The sequence below is a fragment of the Lonchura striata genome, chromosome 6 (genome assembly GCF_046129695.1).
Source record: "Lonchura striata isolate bLonStr1 chromosome 6, bLonStr1.mat, whole genome shotgun sequence".
Taxonomy (NCBI): Eukaryota; Metazoa; Chordata; class Aves; order Passeriformes; family Estrildidae; genus Lonchura; species Lonchura striata.
In genome coordinates this window covers 11237193-11258147 of record NC_134608.1, presented here as the reverse complement: position 1 = coordinate 11258147, position 20955 = coordinate 11237193, and the positions used below count along the sequence as shown (strand labels likewise).

General features: G+C 41.0%; 1 long non-coding RNA gene across 1 annotated transcript in view; it reads left to right on the top strand.

Moving 5' to 3' along the window:
- The window catches only part of LOC144246381 (uncharacterized), a 92017-nt gene that overhangs the window by 48851 nt on the left and 22211 nt on the right, over positions 1-20955 (top strand). The gene's annotated exons all lie outside the window — the stretch shown is intronic.

Here is a 20955-nt window from a genome sequence, read left to right as displayed (position 1 = left end):
TTGTTCTTTTATTACAAGTATTCCTTGGCATGGTTTAAGAACTACTGAAGTATTTAATAACTTTTCAGAAGTAACAGCTATTACTACTTAGACTAGACATTATAATAAGAGGACAACTAAACAGGTCATTACCTTTGCAAGTTGTGTATTGAGAAGGATTTCAGAGAAATGAAATTATAAATCCAGTTACTTCATTATTCTTTGTGTTTTAAGTGAGAAAGCAGAATGGCTTTGCAACATTAAGTACAAATATGAAGGTACTGTTAGAGAGAATTTGCCAGTTGCTTAGCCATTGGAGAGCCACTTCTGGGACTACTTAGGTAGAGATTCTTGGCTCTACATCTCAAATGTGATCAACATTTTCTTGTAATTCTTGGTCACTAAAGGGTATGCCAGTTGTGAACAAGAATTTTGTGAACAAGAAGTATTTTCCATTCAGATGGAAAAAGTAGGGGGAAAGGTATGAGATGGAGTGTCTCATGTCTCTTGAGATCTATCCAAGACCTTAAAAAACCAAGGGAAATCTTTCTGTTGAGTTCACCATGCTCTGGATTATATCCTTACAAAACTCATTTTATTGTCAAGTCCATTCCTTCTTCCCCATCCTGTTGCTCAATTTGCTCTCTGCTGTTGGGAGCTTTTTTGCAAATATTAATAAATCTGTATAATATTTGGCCTTTAGCTGAGTCTCGATTCCATGGCACACTGTTGCACTGTGTGCGTGACTGAATGGTTGAGGGTTGCTCTGGAAATTACTCATAAAAATTAATTGTCTGGTAATACCACAATTGTCAATATGTGTAGGTTTCAGCATTCCCCCTGTGGGCTGTTGTAGCAGATCATAAAACTTCATTTCCAGGAAAGTTTCAAAACTTTTATTTTCTAGGGAACATTAATTATCAGAGTCCAGATGACCTGTCCCATTTCTCCATTAACTTCATCTCTTTTTTCTCTCATCAGACATGGTAATTTGAAGGCAACTGGCAAGAGATCACATGTCAGGCTCCTGGTTTTATATCAATGTCAGCTGAAGTGTTTAAAAGCAGCCAGACTCATAAGCCTAATCCCCAAACGAATGTTTATATGTGAGCATTTCCCCATTGTTAAACTTCTGTGCCAACAGCTGATTTACAAGTCTGACACTTACGCAGACATATGCTTTGGCATTCTGCAGGCTTCCTGCGACTCATGCCCTCCAGCACTGCTTGTTGACCTCCCCTTCAAACTCAGGACATTGATGGATCATCACAATGGACAAACCGCTCTGGACCTACATGGTCGTAAGAACTCTAGTCATGTCCCCATTGGAGTTTACAGTGATGCATTCTTCCACTGAGAAATTCTATTCCCTCGAGACCAAACCTTTTGTGGGTACTTACCAGTTCTTATGAAGTTTCTACCTGGGGAAGATTCTCATGCCTAGGATGAAATACATCAAAGAGCAAGAAAACTTCCACCCCTCCTAGATAATCATCCTATGATTGAGACACTGACTGGTAGTACAGGAGTCCAGATTTCAAGTTTCTGTTCTGCAAGATGTCAAAATCCTGTATTTCAGGCAAGCTTTCTGGACACCAAAATATCAAGCTCTTCTTGTATTCTGACTCTCCTGTTGGACCTGTTGCACTTTGTATAAATAAATAACCATTAATTGAACAAGGGCTTGAACTCAGGCTGCCCATTGAACTATTGCATTGGTCTTTTCCCAGGTCAGTGAATAGGTAACTTCTTGTATGAAGTTAGCAAGTTGCAGAGCAACAGAAGTAGCTGAGGGTTCCCAAAAACACAAGGAAAAAAAAAATCCTTGGTAAAGTTATCTAGTAGAGTATGAATCACCTGTTTTTCAGTCCTTGACCTGAATGAGGAAGGACTTCTTGCTGTTCTAGGAGAGGCGAGAGGCTTTGTCCAATCCTCTGAAAGGTCATAATTCCACCAAATTTTGAAAATAACTAATATTTAAAAGTCATACATTTTTCCTTTCTGAAGTAAAAAACAAAAACCTTTAGCTAAATTACCCTCTAACAAGCCCCTTGCATTTGAGTGAAGGTGCTACATATCTTTAGCATCACAGTATCTTGAGTCTTAAAGTTGCTGGAAACTCTACCCCAGACATGAAAAAGGACCTCACTTTTTGGAACTTTTTCCAGTTTCAAATGATTTCTTCACCTAACACTCTTCCCAGCTTTGCTGGCATTTTTCAAATGAAGGTTTAATTCTATTACTTACACACTCTTTTGACATGACAAATATGAGCTTTAGTCATATTTATATGAGTTTAATTCATGCAGAAAGATAAGTGAAAGCAATAGGGAAAAATCGGTGATTTAGTGTAACATTGCCATAAAAGATCATATAAAAGGTAAGACAAGAACTGGAGAGATTGAGTCCAAATCTTCTCACTATGCTGCTAGATAATATACTGCAATAATTAAAATTTACATTTGATGGTCAAAAATATTTATTTTCAAGCATCTTTTTGATAAGGAACTTGGATTAAGTACTTTGATTAGGAACTAAAATCCATGTTTTAGTCATATTCACCTCTCTATAAGCATATCAACAAATTGGTATTTTGGTAGATATAAGGCTGCTTTTTCTTTAATGTCATATAATCTTTCTCATAAGCACTTGCATAAAATCAGTTAAGAGTTAACCAACTAAAATATACAAATATGCGGGAGGTTTTATGAAGAGCTACAACTTCAAAAGGAGTTGGTTTAGGGGTCATGACCCCATTTTTTGCAATAACTTATGCATCACAAACTTACGTAATTGGCAGTAGATAACATATCACACTCTCAGTTTTATGTCCTTGGTTTGACAACAGTGTCAATTGAAGTATTTGCTAACTGCAGAACAAATGGAGCCTCATAGATGAAAATGTTTTCATTCCAAAACCGATGTTTGTAGCAAAACATTCCCCCATTATTGTTCTTTTTTAACATTACTAAATTCAGTATCAGAAATGGGTAGGGTTATACACATAATTTTGGACATCAAGAAATATTTCTGAATATTATTTATCCTAGAAAATTGGAAATACCTGAGAAAGGAAAGTATATATTTTTCTAAATAAAATATCATCAGCACAAAAGAATACATATGAAGTAGCTTTGGATCTTTAAATCTTTTTTATCTTTAGAGCATTAATCAGCTTTAAGATAAATTACTGGGAAATGAGTGTCCTGGATTTTAAAACATTTTAGTAGGGTAAGTTTAAGTCTATGTTTTCTTTTTCCCAGAGACTGCATTAAACAGCAGCCAAGAGGCAAGTCTAGACTGCTTCTCTGTGTCAAAACTGGACACCTGTACCATCCACTTAAAAGCCCATCCTCTAGAGACATTGGAATCTTCAAAAGCCACAGCAGAAAATGCATAAAGAAAAAACTTATTATGTAGAAAGGAGGCATTATAAGAAACCTTAGTGACTCAATGTCTCAATATCTATTTCAATTAAATGGTAGAGAGGCCAAAATTTATTGATTCTTTTTTTGAGTGATCGGAGGCTTAGGAGTAGGATTTGTTTGGAGTTTGGATCTGAAACGTGTGTTTTGTGGGGTGCAGTTCTCTTTCAAGACACTTCTTTCTCAACAGTGAACATATTGATACAAAAAATATTGACAATAATTCCCAAAACTGTACAATAGAGAGGAAGAGAATGGTGGCAATTTTATTAATGGAAGTTTTCCACTTGACTGAAATACAAATTAATATTGTAATTACAATTATATGCCATCAGTTTAGTAAAGCATTTATTATTATTTCTCATCTGAACCTGAATTTAAACAGACCTGAAGAAAACATAATATGTGTTTTGAAATCTGGCTCACGGTAGATTATCACCTATGATGTATATTATTTGCTAGACAAGATTTTTGAGTCAACTTTGTTAAAAACTTTTGGTGTCTGGGAGAGTAAATTGCCCTCAGTGAGACTCCATAATATAGCTTAACTAGCACAAGTTACAAGTTACAGACAAGGGAAAGAAAAAATTATAATGAATTGCAGGAGGAAGGACATAAAATTTAAAAACTGGAAAGAATGAAAGTAATATGCATAAGAAAAAGGGACACCCATAGAATGGTTTATGTTGGAAAAGGCCTTAAAACTCACTGGGTCTACCACTAAACCATGTCCCCTTCTTAGGGAAGGTGATTTCACCACTTCCTTGGACAGTCTCTTCCAACACTTGACAACCCTTTTCATGAAAAACATTTCCTAATAGCCAATCTAAACTTTGCCCAGTGCAAATTGAGGCCCTTTTCTTTTGTTCTACTGCTTGTTACTTGGGAAAAGAGCCTGACTCCCACCCCACTCCAACCTTCTTTTAGATAGTTGTAGAGAACAATAAGGTCCCCCCACAAGCCTTTTCTCCAGGGGAAATTTGGCCTGAAGGGATGCCATAACTGACTAAATCCATTTCTGTTTCTCTATGTAGGAACAATTGTATCTTTCTTCTTAGCAAATAATTTTTTACTTATCCTTTTCCTAGAAACATTTCAGCATAGATTTTATTCAACTTCTACAGTGCTTCATTGCCCTTATCATTACAAGCATTTTCCTGATGTCTGACTCAAATCTCTCTTGTTGGTACATAATGTTGCATTCAGCTCTGGACAACACACACACTCAAAAATATCTGGACTATATCTTCCACCAGCATTTTAGTTCATCCTTACATATTATGCTCAGATTCACATAACAAAACAAACTCATACTCACAGACTTTGATACAAAACTAAATCAGAAAATGCATTCCAGAAGTCCATATAATGATCTCCAACCAGCGCATACATGCAGTTTGAGGGACCAGCCCAGAACTATTCCAAAACCTTAATGCATGCAGGACTGTGGATGTTAAGCCATCAGCACCAACCATTTTATTCTATAGGTCCTGTTTCACTTTCAGCCCATACTCTTACAAGGCCACACTACTTACTGAAGTAGATACAGCCACTGGCAAACACTCACTGAAGAACAGCAAAAGCTGTGATGGGTTGGAGAAAGCTGTTAATTAAGAAAGAGGAGGCCCAATACAAAAAGGCAGCAAAAGGCATTTTATAGCCATCATTTGCCCTGGCCCTTGTAGCATAGAGTAATTATGATCATGCAGCTGTGCAGCCCTTTGCCTGGGTTTGAGGACAGAAAGGTAGATTGTAAGAGCCAAGAACTATATTGCCTTTAATAATGTCAGATTTTAATTTGGTATCTCAGAACATAACCAAGGATAAGATGTAACTAAGATAAGAAAAAAAACAAATACTTAATTTCAGAAAACAATGAACTGGCATGATGTTTCTTAAACAATGGAACAGTCTCCCAGACTCTTCCCAGTAATGGAGCCTATTTGTTTGGTGTTTTTATAGCCAGACTGGCAAATGCTAGGAAACAGCCTGCAGGATATAATCTTGCTTTGGCAAGAGATTGGGCTGGATGATCATTTCCATCTAAGTTTCCTCCCAGTTCAGGCTCAAGTTTTGGAAGCAGAATCTTACTTTCTTACTTTGTATTTACCATTTGAAACCATACTTCAGCTGCAGCTCCTAGATATGACACTTAGCCTCAATAAATTCTGGTTAGAGTTCCTGGGATATTATAAAAACCTCCTTAGAGATGACTGGATGGCTTTCACTGCTGTGGGAACCCTCAGAACAAGCCTTTGATACTCACAGAAATGGATGCATGTCTGTGTATGTCTGAGAAGTCAGAGTCATTCATCCCTTTAGGCTGGCAAGAAGCAACCCAGCATTAGCAGAAACATTGTGCAGCACTGTGAGCAGGTGACTTTGTCTGAGCTGCTGTTTCCTGCAAAACCGTGGAACACTGACACAGTGACACAGCTTCTGGATTCAAGCTGACTTGTACCTTGTCCGTCTGCTGCGTGCTCAGAGGAAGCTTTCCCCTGCTCTCATAGAAATGTCTTCAATTCATTGTTAATAAGCAAAAATAAAATCCCAAAATCCCCAAAGAGTTTCTCCCTTTTGACTCATACCATGCTGCCTTATCTTTAATGTCTGCCATCAGAATGTCAGTACACTGAAGCATGATACATTATTATTGAATGTCTAATAAGAATCAAGCTATCATGCATCTTTACCCAACAAAACCAACAGAAACCAAGGGAGCCCCACTTCACTCACAGACAGAAGCTGAGAATGTTACTGATTCTTTGGGGCCAGCTTGTCCTATCAAAATTTCTGTAGTGTTGAACATTCTTCTCTAAAAATTTATTTCTTAAAGACATCCCAGTTTAGTCAGCTATAAATGGGTCATCTAAGCCTTACAAGTAAATTTGAAAAATTACAGGCACATTCTTGAATGGAGAGGCCACATTTTTATTTCAGCAACATGGATATAAATTAGAACCCTTCCTTCTCTCTTTCTCAAAATAAAGAACAATGCTATTTACTGTGCCATATATTGTAGCCCTTCAACACAACTACATGCACACTAAGACCACCAGTACCAAATGCAGAATTATCTATTGCTATGTGAAAGATAAGTACACACAACACAGCAAACGGAAAAAAAAATTGAAAACAAGCTTTAAAATTAAGGTTACAGAGCAGAAATAACAGGAGAAGAACTTAAACATATTGCTGCCCCAAGAGCATATGAATTTCAATGGAAAATAACTACCAAATGTTTCCAAAGCCAACCACAAAAAATCAAACAAGATTCAATTTAAATGCAATTTATTCTGAGATTTTGTTGTTATAGAGTCACACATGCATGTAGAATTCATGGTTATGTCTCAAAAATTAAACTCTTCTGGACTCAGATTTGTGTAACTCCAAAAAAGGATTTTAAAAAGAGAAATCCCTCTATTCTGTGAAACAGTTTCTGGGAACCTTCCTGGAAATCCCAGCAAGACCAGCCAAAGAAAATTATCTATGGGGAATTGTGATTGTTGCAACAAATGTGAGCTTATACTCTGATTCATTTAATTAACTTCTTTGAGTGAATAATAGGATACAAAACAAGGGATATACTGAAGAAGAGTAATCAAGCTAGAACAAGATCTCTCCAGTTATTAACTGTAAATTACACAAATGTAAATCTAGATCAGCAAAAAAGCCCTACCACACTCACATGTTATGATTTTTTAATAGAAGCTTTAAAGCAGCATTTGTCAATGGTGTTAATTTTAAATTATATGGCTAGTGACAATGCTGTATACCACCCAAGATTTGAGCATGCTGGGAAAATCACATTTCTCTTTTGAAGTTATATTTTTTTTTTAAATCATTATTTAATTATATTAATGGGTACAGAGTGAGAGAAGGAAACACACACAGTGAATAAACTAAAAGAAGAAAATAGATGTATAAGAGAGATATTAAACATTCATATTCCAAAGCCTGAGTAACTTTTCATTTCTATTTCTATTGAAATGAATAGTAATGTGCAATAATTGTGGTAGGAAAATAGAAACTGTTCTCTCATAAGAACTGTTCTGCTACTTCCAAACAACAACAGCACTGTTAACACATTCATTTGTATTGTACTGTATTAATAATAGTCAAAAATTGTTATGAACTTGTGGTTATTGGGTGCATTGTAGTGCATTGATAGGTCCATGAATTCCTCTTGGACAAGCACATATGACACTCAGCAACTATGGATCTGTGGCTACTATTAGCATTGTCTTTGAGTAGGTCAGCAGCTACATTTGGGTGAAGACTGGTGGCCCACAAGTAGATGTACATCTAGCCATGCTTAATGTGGTACAGCTTGGAGAGGAGCCACTTTGAGAAATGACATTACATCCTGGGAAGAAAGTGTAACAGGACGAAAAGCAGTACTCAGAGATGGAGACTGAGATGCTGCTAATTCAGAAGTGATGTAGATAGCCTTTTCATGAAGAGTAGCAACAGAGATGAAAAGAGACACAATGCTTTATATTCACCCCTGCAGTTTCTGATGTACCATTCAAAACACTACCATAACTAAGGCATGCCAGCTTGGACCAGGACTTCCAAGTTTGTTTTTTTTTTAAAGTATGTCATACTTCAGTATGGCCTTGAAAATTTGCCTTAGTCACACCTTGTGTTTCAGATTAGTCACAGGTTCCTGTGACATTTTTATGTTCAAGCTGGGAAAGATCAAACAGGCCAACTGAAAAAACTTAATGCACTTCATTTTTCCTACTGAAGAAATATTTTTTTAAAAAAAAGTTTAAAAAAAGCAGCAAACCAAAACTTCAGCAAACAAAAGAATAACCTACCAGATATATTTTGAATAGAAGGGTTGTATTTCAGGCATTTATAACACTATCCAGTTACAAATACACCAAATTCTGGCACAATTTTATATAGCTCAATTACAGCAGAAAAGTGAAAATTTGCACCCTACACTTCAAATACATATGGGGAGAGGAATTCTGCATTTGAACAGCTGTCTTATGTGGAAACACACAAGATATCTGAACTGCCAGAAAGCTGCTAACAACCTCTTTAGTACTGCCATCCTTATGTACCTCAGGATACAAAGACCTGGGCTGAACTCCAACATTACGTTGTTCAGAAGCTGAATGACAAAAATCCATCTAGAATTAAAAAATTATTCATCAAATTAACATGCAGTAAATAATGAATTTTTTGGTCCTTACTTATTAAAGCAATTTCCTCACATCACCTTTCCCAGAAAGTGAAGCCTGAGACATAATATACAGTGCTAAATTAAATGTCATACAAACATTACTTACATGTGCAGAAGTACCCTGCTTCAAGTGCTTACTCACTGAATGCCATTCAAACAAATGGCAAATTATTGGGGGTCAGGGGCAAGCATTACATGAGGACTTTTCAGCTATTCAAAGCTGTGAATCTAAGGTGATGTATTGTTAAATTAAATATCTGTACAAGAGGGCTGTGGTTACAGAGTTTGATGGCAGTGAGCGCTGTACTGAATTTAAATGTCACCTTATTTATCATCCTGTATTATTTTTAGAATGTTTAGTGCTAGGAAATATACTTATGCAACTTTAATTCTATACTAAAAAGCTCTCTATAAGAGAAAAAGGTTGATGCCAGAACTTTTTAGAAAAAATATTTTCTGTTTCTACAGTTCTCATAGCTGTAAAAATAAGCACCTCTTCAACTATAGTCTATAACAATATTTACCATATCAGGTCATTTTGTGAAACTTCCATGCAGGTGTTTAACAGATTATGGCTTGATGTCCTACTGGGAAAAAAAAATGCATCAAACACCAAATAAAGTAAATCATTTTTACACAGAGAATGCAGAATAAATGTTTTATAAAATCCTTCTCTGACCAATTAGGACCTAGAAATGAGAACAAGTTCCAAACATCTTTAAAAGTGATTCATTAAATGCTGGAGGCATCATCACTGCCTCCTATTGCCAAATGCTCAAATTTCATCATCTTCTCTCAGACCAACTGGCCAAAGTGATGGTGGCACCCACTAACTAAGCAATTTCTGTCCTGATTACCCAGATGAGCTGACGCTCTCAAAAAATGGGGCTGCTCAGCACAGGACCCCTTCCTGTTTCCTCAGTACACACAATTTTCCAGTTTTGTTCCCTCTAAAAAGGGTTCATATTCATGAAGATTGCTAGGACTAAATTTGGGTGGTTCTTAGCAATAGACAGATATTAGAACCAAAATATTCCCATTAAATCAGCCAGATCTAGGATCCTCCCCTTCTTGCTTCTTAATTGTCACCATGACAATGTCAACACTTCAATCATCAGCACTGAACATATGCGAGATGTGGCCCAGCTTGTCTCTTGGAGTCGTTACCTAGACTGCTTTCAGATGTACTACTGCATTTGGTTTATATTTCTTCAGTTTTCTGCACAGTCAGAAAGTTGGAGAAAGGGGATGGGAACCAGACAGCCCTTGTGGCATAGAGAAAATAGCAACATAATGCCCAGTCCTTAGGTTAACAAAACAAAACTGCTTTAAAGGCCAACTTCAACACCAGTGTTGGAAGAGACTGATGGCAGGACTGATTGTTGCAATATCTCTTTGGCATATGATTCAAAAGGAGGTGTGTGCTTTGTCACAATAGCTGAAGTCACTGTAAGTCATATGAGGAGCAGCTGAGGGAGCTGGGTTGTTTTGTCTGGAGAAAGAGAGGCTCAGGGGAAACCTTATTGCTCTCTACAACTACCTGAAAGGAAGCTGGGAATCAGTGACAAGAAGAGGAAATGTCCTCAAGCTGCACAAGGGGACGTTCAGGTTGGACATCAGGAAGAATTTCTTCTCTGAAAGGGTTGTCAAGCATTGAATAACAGGGTTGTGAGGCATCGAAATGGACTTCCCAGAGAAGTGGTGGAGTCATCATCCTTGGAGATGGTCAAGAAATGACTGGACATGGCACTTAGTGCTACGGTTTATTTGACAAGGTGGTAGTCAGTCAAAGGTTGGACTCCATGATCTTGCAGTTCTTTTCCAACCTAAATGAATCTGTATATAGGAAAAGTTGTGGCTGAGTTAAACAAGAGCAAATATTCCTCATAATGGAAATCTAAAACTTTAATATTGTAATACCTTTAATATTATGTTACATCCTTAATGTTAATTTCGTATAAGAGTAAGTGTTTCATAAGAACAGTTTTATTTTTAAGCAAAGCCTTTGGAATTCTTTTAAAAGATGTTTACAGTAGTTAAAGAAAGATCACATTTTAAAGGTACATTTCTAATTACATTCTGGCAGAACCTTAGCTGGGAACACTACCAGCACTATTTTGATAGCAAAAGCTGTGACAGTTACATCAGCTAAGGTTATCTGCTGTCTTATTATCATGATCAAATTAAAATACAGGAATATGGTCAGCAGACCATATATATGACAAAGAACACTGGGGTGCAAAGATTGGGAACAACCTTAGGAAGTGTGTGAGTGTACAAAACAGGACTGGAGTATTTCACTGGAAAAACTAAACAATTTCAAGAAATGAAGCAGTATGAACAGGATGAAATCCAGAACTGCCTAGCTCAAATTCATGAAGCTGGCAGCAAAAAATATCACAATAAACTGGGCACTTGCCAGCTGCACGTGGAGGAGAAAAGACTAGATGGTTCAATCAAAGTCATGGTTAGTATAAGGCCCTAAAGAGAGGCAGCAATGGTAAACAAGTACAATTCAAAAACACATGGGACATCCAGCAGTGAGGGATGTGCTGGTCATACGTCACTAGAATACTGTGTAAAATTTAGGTCACTCCTTTCAAGGACAGACACAGCTGTGCTCCATATGGGGAAGTTCCACAGCCACAGCCCTGTCACACGGCCCCCGAGCATGTGCCTGGGCTCCCATGTTTGTTCCTGGGAAATCCCATGCCATGCACCACATGAGCAGGAAATCCAGCCTGTGGAAATGTGAACACAGATGGCCCACGAGTGCACAATCCGCCCGAGCCTCTTCGGTCACACCAGGCTCACCAAGATGGGTTGACTCTGTGGTGTGTTGGCTGATACAAGAGAGGCTTCAGAACAAAATGTACCCAAACTTTTCATTTGTGCTTTGAGTTTCCAGTAGGTCCAAGCCATATTACAAAGCAGTGCTCAAATAACACAGCGTGTGTAGGGTACACCCAGCATGTCCCCAATGTGCCACGCTCCTTGCCCAGGTATTCAGCTGTCAAGCTGCATCTGTGTTTGTCTGTGACTTCCAGAGGCCAGCCTGACTGATGAGAATGTGCTGAACCTGTGACCATATTCTCTGCCAAGCAGTGCAAATGCAAGGAAAAGGAGGAGAGGGTAGAGCCATTTTTTGTTCTGCAATTAATTCCTTCATATATGATGTAGCAAAATAGACTTGTCATGAAACAGGTGCAGAAAATTGCTTCTAGAAGAATCAGAGAAATGGAAAATTCATCTCACAACAATAGACTGTGCACACATCTGAACAAACAGGTGCAGACCAATGTGAGCCTCAGCTGGACTCATACTGTCCCAAAATCCACATGGCCTGAACTAAATCAGTGCTAATGAAGTCTCCAGCAGAACTCACAGGCTCAGGCTTAGCATTCCACTGCCATAGCTCTACAGGCAGTAGGAGAGGCTCAACTCATATCTCAGCTCACTGAGATTGTTAGCAGAGAGCTTGGGTTTGCCTGTCCCCATCAGTGCCAACCCACCCTGCAAGAGTTTGGCTTGTTAGTCCCAGTGGAGTGGTGCCCCAGGGTGTAGGACTGCCCTCAGTTATTTTAAAGATCTTTTCCAATCTAATGATTCTACAATTCTTTAATTCACAGAGAAATGGGAGACAGGATAACTGCCTCAGCAAAGAGACAATGTTGGCACGCCAACAAGCAGTGTAAATATGCCATAGATAGAGTTAAACTGAAAATATGAATAATTCTATCCATTATAGCAGCAAGATCCTGGAAGAGCTCTCACAAGTAATGGCAAAAAACTAACAACTTTTAAGGAGATGTTTATTTTTTCTGAACACATCTCTGTGACACAGAGGTGTCTGAAATACCCACAGATGCCCCATAAGACCCCATCCTGATAATCTCTGTTAGCTGTGAACTGCAAACCAAAATCCAATTGAAATCAGAAATTTAATTAAAAGCAGCACTTCTGAGCCAGCTGCTGGCAGGCATTATGCTGGTAAAAAGTGACAGCTGCTTCATTGGCAGTGCAATGTCAACAACTGTAGAAGAGGCCAAGGAATAGACATGGGCCACAACTGCTCAAGGATCACCCCACTTTGAAGAAGATACTTGTAAAAAGGCTTCAAAGGCTTTTGTCCATTATTTCATCAGCTAAGATACTTTACTCCTCATTTATATTTTGCTGCTGTCTTCCTTGTTTGGGGTTTTTTGGCCCAGTGGGATCACAATGCCAATTAAAATTAGTTAAGAGAGAAAATGTCAGGTCTTCCAAATACCACATAATTGTTCTTACAAACTATTCCCTCACTACCTAACAAATCCAGGGTTAGTTTGAAATAAATGTGCTCTTCAAAGATCATTCCCATTTATACAAATGGACTTAGATCCCTTTAATCCATTTTATTTGCATATGTAAGTATATGATTCCCATTTTTAAAAAGGAGTTATTAATACATTTCTAAAAAGGCCACATTTTTTTGTTTGTTTCAAGAAATATAAACTTGGTTTCAAGTAAGACAGAATAGCAAGAGACTGCTACTGTGGCCATTAAATTAATGGTCCACAGGGAAGGGTGGACCATTCCAGGTATGCAGAATAATTCACACATTAAAGATAGTGAATTGGAACCCGAAGTTTCATATCTAAGTTTAAAAGTAACCATTTAGTATTTAGTTGTTTTTTCCTGCTGGATCTTCAGGTAGATGTGATGTGACCTCAGAAATGATGAGCTGTATCACATATATCAGCTTGTCACAGTTTTTCCCTGTGAAGAGACTATACTGCTTAGTCTAAGAATAACTTTAAAATTCACAGAAAGTGAGAACTGTTGAGCAGTTAAAAATAAAAAGTCATAGGAGGACACACTGTTAAGCATAAACATTAAGACCCTTCAAATCAACTTAAGCTGTTGAGCTAACCTAAACATTTCAGGTCAGATCCTGATTCCAGTGAATTCAAAATGATTGGCAGTGATAACTAATGTTTCTCCTTTTATTTCTGTTTTCCTGCTAATGAGTATCAGATTTAACATTGCAAGACTACACTGTAAACAAAGTGCAAAGTTAATCATTTTCAAAGGAACACTTTATTCACAGTAGGCTGTGTAGGGAAGAAATTAAGCCTGAGTAAACAAACCATGAAGTTAGATGAGAATATAGAGAGAAATCAAAAAATAAGTTAAAAAATTAGTGGGTATATGATGAAAGCAAAATATGCTGCTTACGAGGAAAATTCAACAACTGAGTAAAATGCTGAGTAATTTCATTTGTGCGTTAAATTATTTGCAATTTCCTGCATAAAAGTAAAAAATAGAACAGAAATTCAGGATCGTTATGCCAAAGATCTTTCCTTCATCCAAGAGCAGAGGAGCTAGAAGGTTTGCACAGTTTTATGTCAATTAAAATATTCCATATAAACAATGTATACTTGTCCAAACTAACTGACTTCCAGTTCTTTCTGGGAAAAGTCTGAGTAAGAAATACTGCATTGCAATTTAAAATAAGCAAATTTCATCTATTTTGGAACAAGTGAAGAATTACATGTAGTTCAGATACTTCAAAATCTTTCTATCTGGCTGCAGAGGCCTATTATTAGGATGTGTTAAACCTCTCCAGAAACTTCTTTCTACTATTGATAAACAATCCACACATTAAATTAGGAGATTATGACATGTATTCCTTCCAGTTCTTATATATGTCCTTATGTATGTTTGTCATTAATCCAAAACAACATTGCCAAACCTCGACCACAGAAATGGTAAAAATAAGTACCAAAGCTCTGGGAAGAGAAATCCTGAGGTCACAAAGAGAAGGTAACTTCAAGGGAGTATCCTGGAAATTAAGTCCTATAAATCATCATGGGCTGAAAGAAACAAATTCAGCAATTGCATAATGCCATTTTACACGGCTAAAAATAATAAGTCGTGGGGTGAATGCCAGGAAAAAAATCACTGGAAAACTTCACAAACATTTATGTTCAAATAAAAGGCTTGAAGCAAGAAAGTTGTTTGATGAGAGCCTCAGTGCACAGCACTGGTGCCTTCCAGCCTCCTGCTCAAATGTCAGTTGCTTCAAACAAGTCAGTCATGCTAACACCAACCATTTACAAAAAACCAGACCCCATTATGTTGATAATATACATTTTAATGATGGTGGGGATAAAAGGTCAGCAGAATAATCATCTCCATTCTATATTCAAAGAAGGCTGATGCTCCTGCCTTTCTGAGTAAACTCCTCCATTCTTACTAAAATGTTTGTTCCTCTGCTCTACAGCTTATTCAAAACCATTAAACCACTGCTGGGTAAAACCATTATATTGTAGAAAATGAGGGTCACCCTGAAGAAGATTATCCCATACAGGATCCCTAAAGATTTTCCTTGAATAAATGTTTTTTTAAATGCTACTTTTTCTTGCCTTCCCCTCTGAGTCTGTTAAAGACTGAAAATTTAAACCTGTGTATCATTTCAGGCAGGGCACATGCAATCACCTTAAAACCTGAGAATTATTAAACTATATTCTATTGAAAATCTTTATATTCTACTGCACTTGCTAAGGAAAGTGAAATGATGAATATTGGACTCTGATTTTTCAGACTCCCTTTTGTCTGTTATCATACCACGTGGCTTGTGCAAAATCACAATCACAAGGAAAGCACTGGGAGTTCTGCAGCTGATCACTCACAGCTTTCATCACACAAACCTTGGGGCTCTGAGGACCAGCCTGTGACAAAGACTGCCAGACAGCAGTGAGAGGCCCCCTTGCAAAGGATCTCAAAGGTGCTCCCTTTACCCTGACAGAGCCTGGACCCAGTCTTTCACCTCCAAAATATCCCAGTAACATTTTGAGAAAATACTCCTGCTAGGCTGCCTTCTAAAAGATGAAAAACTAATCTGAGTTATCAGTCTGCTGTCCCCATCTCTAAACAGTGCTAGTATATTGAATTTTTATGTCATGCACTGAAACGTATTCTGTTGCAAAACACTGCACACAGTGAATTTTGTTATAATCTTCTGAGAAGAGATTTAGATTCAAGGAAATTGTGTCTCCTTTTTCTCATCTACAGCACACCTGAAACAAAGACAATACTAGAAGTATTTTCTCTTTTCTGACAAAGACTTAATCTGTATTCACTGTGTATAAAGTCTCTGCTTAAGTATAACTCTGCAGGGTTCCACTTCTGGACTAGACTGTTGTCTTTGCTGCAGAGCAAACCATTCAGACCACTGTAATTGTACTGTACTACCAGGGGCTCCAGCCTGAGCTCTTGAGCCACAGAAGCTTTTGAACAGTTTGCTTGATGGGTTGCAGGGATGTGCTTGGCACAGGGGGTTCTGGATAATCTGATTTCCCACTGATGGAGGTGTGTTAGCAGCTGCTGTTGAAGGTGATATTGCTGGCTCCCCCCAGAAGCCATCTGTGCACCCTATCCAGCTACATTGCTCAGCAGGACCTTGTGACAGCCACTGGCACCTCTTGTACATCTGTGCTCTTCCACTATCCACAGACTATCCACATCTGCAGTGAAACTTGTTTCTGCTCTTAACACATTCTCCCTGTGCAATTCCACCCAGGAGTGGATGGATAATATTGCTAAGTTAGTCTGATGGGATGGTCCTATTAACCCTGCCATGGCCACAAGCTGTGACCATTTATCTTGTGCTTTCCCTGCACCACAGATGATCATTTTCTTTCATCATTAGCAAGTTTAGGGAACAAACTTGTCAGGAAATAACTTTTTTTTCCCTAAAGCCAAGCTCTTCTGCCTCCTTGGTCCCCAAAGCATGTCACTGCAGATCCCTTTAGGACCACAAAAGACACAGTGCAAGCAGAAGTGAGGAAGGATTGATGGAAAGTTGCGCCTTCTGTCATTCAGGTTGCCCTGAAAATTTTGCTATTAGACACTATTTTAGGGATTCTAAAGTAAACCCACTCACCAAAACCATCTGGGTTTAAAACCAGAGTTCTTTAATCCAGAACCTTTTGGTTATCTAGTTTCTACCCTCGCCTGACAGGCTGCTGGCACAACAGTGGCACTAGGGAACAGCCATGGAGAGGCAGGTGCAGACACATCAGGGGAACTGTACATTTGGTCACATGTCAAAGCCTTGGTAGATGGCTCACAGGCTCAAGAAAATGTTGGTTTCCACTTACTCAGGGTGAACATTGCACTAACAGACCTGTGGCATGCTTGTCACAGGACAAGAATGATTCAGACTGACAGAGACTGTGGAATCAGTTCTCCCAAATTAAACAACTCTTTCCCAGTTCAATCCAGAGTCAGCAAAAAGTGAGGGAAAAAATTTGAAAGGTTCAGTGCACGGAACCTCTTTGTCATATGTGACATGCTTGTCATGTATTCGAAGGTAAGAGTGACAGGGTGGGTAGGAGATTCAAAGGCCATGGCTCTGCTACTGTTTTTATAGACAATCTGCAGCACAGCACTTTTTTTCTTTCCATACTCAAACCTACTTCAGTCATTGCCTTGGTGCTTGGATTTGTATGGTTTTTTTCTGAGTCATATATATTTTATTAAAAAAAAAAAAAAGACAGAAGGGAGGAAAATAAGAACAGGTGTCATCTAAAAGTGGTGAAAGATTAAGCAAGAGGCAGCTCCAGAGAAAGCCAGACCCATGCACAGTCTCCAGCATATGGTAACTTTTCCAGAGGTGTTGCTACAAGCAAACAACTGCGAATGGAGTTTATCCACCACCAATTTCAGCAATATAACATTTACCCACTTCTTACAGATACCAAACAGGTGAGTAATTTACCACTGCACCACTGCACCTCTCTTCAGTCACCGGGTGGCCACTTAGATGAGTAGAAATTGCCCAGCTCTTATTTCGGGAAAGTCTTTTTCATTTCCTTCACATAGAGTTCTACCACATTAACTACATGGAGCTTAGATGACATGAGAGGTGGAACTCTTCCAAAATACATTTCAGTTCCTGTCAGAAAGTATTGCGTGCCTTTGTGCAGGAAATTATAAAATAGAAAATAAACATGTAAATATACCATTTCAACACATCCTCTACATCAAAGCAGACCTGATGGTTTTAATTTCAGCTTTTTGAGGTTTTGCTTTTATAAGTTGCTGAATTTATTTTGTAGCTCCTGTTTATGAAAAGAACTTTAAAAGAGTTATAAATTACATTTATCAAATGAAGAAAAACTACAGCTATAAAGTTCTCAGAAAAAAGGAAATAATGTGAACCATGTATGTGCACTTGTGCGAGGACACACACATACAAACTTATGTATTTTTAAGTTAGTGACTGCTGAACCACAGACCACATGCAGAAGAGTAAAAACCACCCATAACCAGATGTGCCACTGTAAAACCCATATTTTAGGATATATTCTATGAAATCCTCAGTATACAGGAAGATATAAGTTCCCACACTATTAATATCAGTGATATGGATTCCTAGAAAGACTGACTACCTTCACACACCTAAAAATAGTTCCAACTGGGAGGTACAGCCTTTGGGAAGTAGAGAGGAGCTTTCATGGTGTTAAAACACAGGATTTTGAAAACCATCCAGCTTAACACAGACGTGAGAACAGCACCAAGACGTCACTTCAAACAGAACCAAAGGGCTGCAGAAGGAATTCCACCCTTTCCCACGAGCGCTGCACCTCGGCTGAGCCCGTCAGAGCAGGGCTAGGGCCACGCAGAGGCAGGGCCATGGTAGGGCCATGCAGAGCCACTGTTTGTTCCACCATGAAACAGTGACCTCGGGACTTGCTTGAATTTTCCTGTGGCAGGAGAGTGTAGCAGTGGGCTAGTGAAGCAAAATGTTTCAGTTCTCTGCTCTATGCACGGCTGGATAGGAAACCCCAATTCAAAGGTTTCCTTCAAGCTATAAAAACAAAGCAAAGCTGTTTACAGGGAATGGAGAAATAGTCATTTCCAAAGTCCCTATCCAGCTGCAAATAGGGTATATAAGACCAAATAGCATTTTTACCTCGGAATATCTCTCACTGATCTAGTAGAGCAAAGTTTGTTGATATTCAGGGTTGCAAACCCATCTGTTTACTCAGGCTTTTGTCTGTCAGCATAGTTTGAAGAGGTCACTTTGAGAGATCAATTTTTTTCCTGGGGGTTTCTTCAGAGCTACCACAATTTGTTATTGCGTCTCTTTAGAGGCTTTAATTTGTGGTTTTCAAGATTGCATAACTGCACAGAGAGGTGGTGAGAGGCCCACATGAATAGTTCAAAATAAGTTTGACAATATAGTAAATATCTACTCAGTAATTTTCCCTGGACTGAGCACCGTGGAATGCCAAAGAAGTTATTAATCAGGCTAGTGGATGAACGTGGCTTTATGAGGTCTGGAGCATACGTTTCCTTTCAGATGTTAAAATGCTGAATTACCTTGCTGCTGACTCCAACTGAAGATGATGCACCAGGGCACTACAAATCAGCCATCTGATTAGATTGCTCTAAACAAGCCTATTCAGAAGCAGATAAAGAAAAAAATAAAATGGGATTTTAATTTTGCCTTTTATTTAGGGTTCTTGTAATAAGATACATAAAAATGAAGCAAGCTGCCTAGCCTCCCATGAGGAGGCTCAGCATTCATTTTTCCATTTTGCAGATGATAGAGAGGAGGTACAGACATGCACAGTCACTTTTGGAGTACAAACTGCACCTGGGAGACTTGCAGGTCCTTGGGGCCTTTGGGAATCTGCAGCCAGGGACCTGGCATTGGCCACAGGCAGAAACAGGGCACTCAGGACCCAGAGGCACATTGCATTGCACATCCCAAAGTCAGTGTGACAGGCACCTAGGTGAGTGGCAGCTGCAGCGGTAGCTCAGGGTTGCATGAGCCACATTTGCATAGCAGAGGGCAGTGTTCAGCGTTTTGGACAAGTAATGTCCCTTTCTGAGGAAGCTGGTGGGGAAATGAACTGCATGCTGCAAGCTGGGAACCCTGCAACAATGGAATGGCAAAGTTCTGAGCAGAGACACCAAATTACATTTAAACTCTGTTCTTCTGGGACAGGTCTCCATCTAGTTCAGCAGGAAGGAATTTGCAGGCCATACATTCCTCCTGATGGGTGAAGACTGAAGGTGGCTAGTCAGTGTTCAGAACTGCATAGTGAGCGCTCTGCTACTGATAGAAAACCCACCCAACCCAAAACGACTCGCTGTCCACTCTGTGGGCAGCACACAGGTCTACTGGCCATGCCCGTGAGGTGACACTTCAGCCCTCAGTTTAAGGATTTTGCCAGACCTCGTCCCGTGAGAAGCTTGTGTTTGTATGTCACTTGGCAGGTGCAGAAAGTACTGCTGGCTCCTCCTGGGACGCCGTAAGGGAGTGTCTGCCCCGACTCGCTGCTCTGGGGGATGCAGCAGCACCTCTGTGAGCAGCGGGACATCGCAGGCGCGGCGCTCTCCTGTCGCCTCCGCCGTCTCCTCTGCCCACCCATTGTTGCGCTTCCCGCAGCAGCGGCCCCGCAGCGGCCGCGATGCCGCCCCGCACTCGCGAGTGCCGTGAGGGGCAGGTGGCGGGGCCGGGGCAGGTGGCGGGGCCCGGGCAGGTGGCGGGGCCCGGGCAGGTGGCGGAGCCGGGGCAGGTGGCGGGGCCGGGGCAGGTGGAGGGGCCGGGGCAGGTGGCGGGGCCCGGGCAGGTGGCGGGGCCCGGGCAGGTGGCGGGGCCCGGGCAGGTGGCGGGGCCGGGGCAGGTGGCGGGGCCCGGGCAGGTGGCGGGGCCGGGGCCGGGCGCGGACGCCCCGGCCGGGGCTGAGGGGCCCCGCGCTCCCGCCGCCGCCGCGGCTTCTCGGCCAACAGCTCCCTCTGGCGGCCGCCCGCGCCCCTCCTCCGCCCGGGGCAGCGCCCACCGGCCCGCGCCCACCTGGTGCCCCCCGCGCCGGGGCCGCCGCCGCCGCCGGGCCCGGCCCGCCCAGCGCGGGCCCGGGGGACACGGGGGGCTGGGGCAGCGCTCGCCGCCCGTCCCGCCGCCGGAGGATGTGGCCGCGGGTTCGAGCCCCTGGTGCTCCCGCGGCGCCGGGGCGTGCGGTGGGGCGGAGGCTGCGCTCAGGGGGCGACCGGGCTGCCGGGGCGGGGAGCGGGGGAAGGCGCGGCGAGGGACGCGGCGATGGCGGCTGTCCCTGTCACCTGCAGGCGCTGCCGGGACGGCCCCGGCCCCGCGCCCGCCCGGCAGCGCCCGCACAGCCCGTGGGGAGCCGGGCCGGGGGCGGGCTGTGCCTGTTGCATTGTCCCTGGCGGGGCTGGTGGTGAGCGCCCGCCGCTGCCGGAGGCCGGGGACCCCGGCGGTGCCCTGTGCCGGACTCTCCGCTCCGCCTGATAGCGGCTGCACCCTGCTCCGTTGCACGTCCCTTGCGGCTCCCGCCG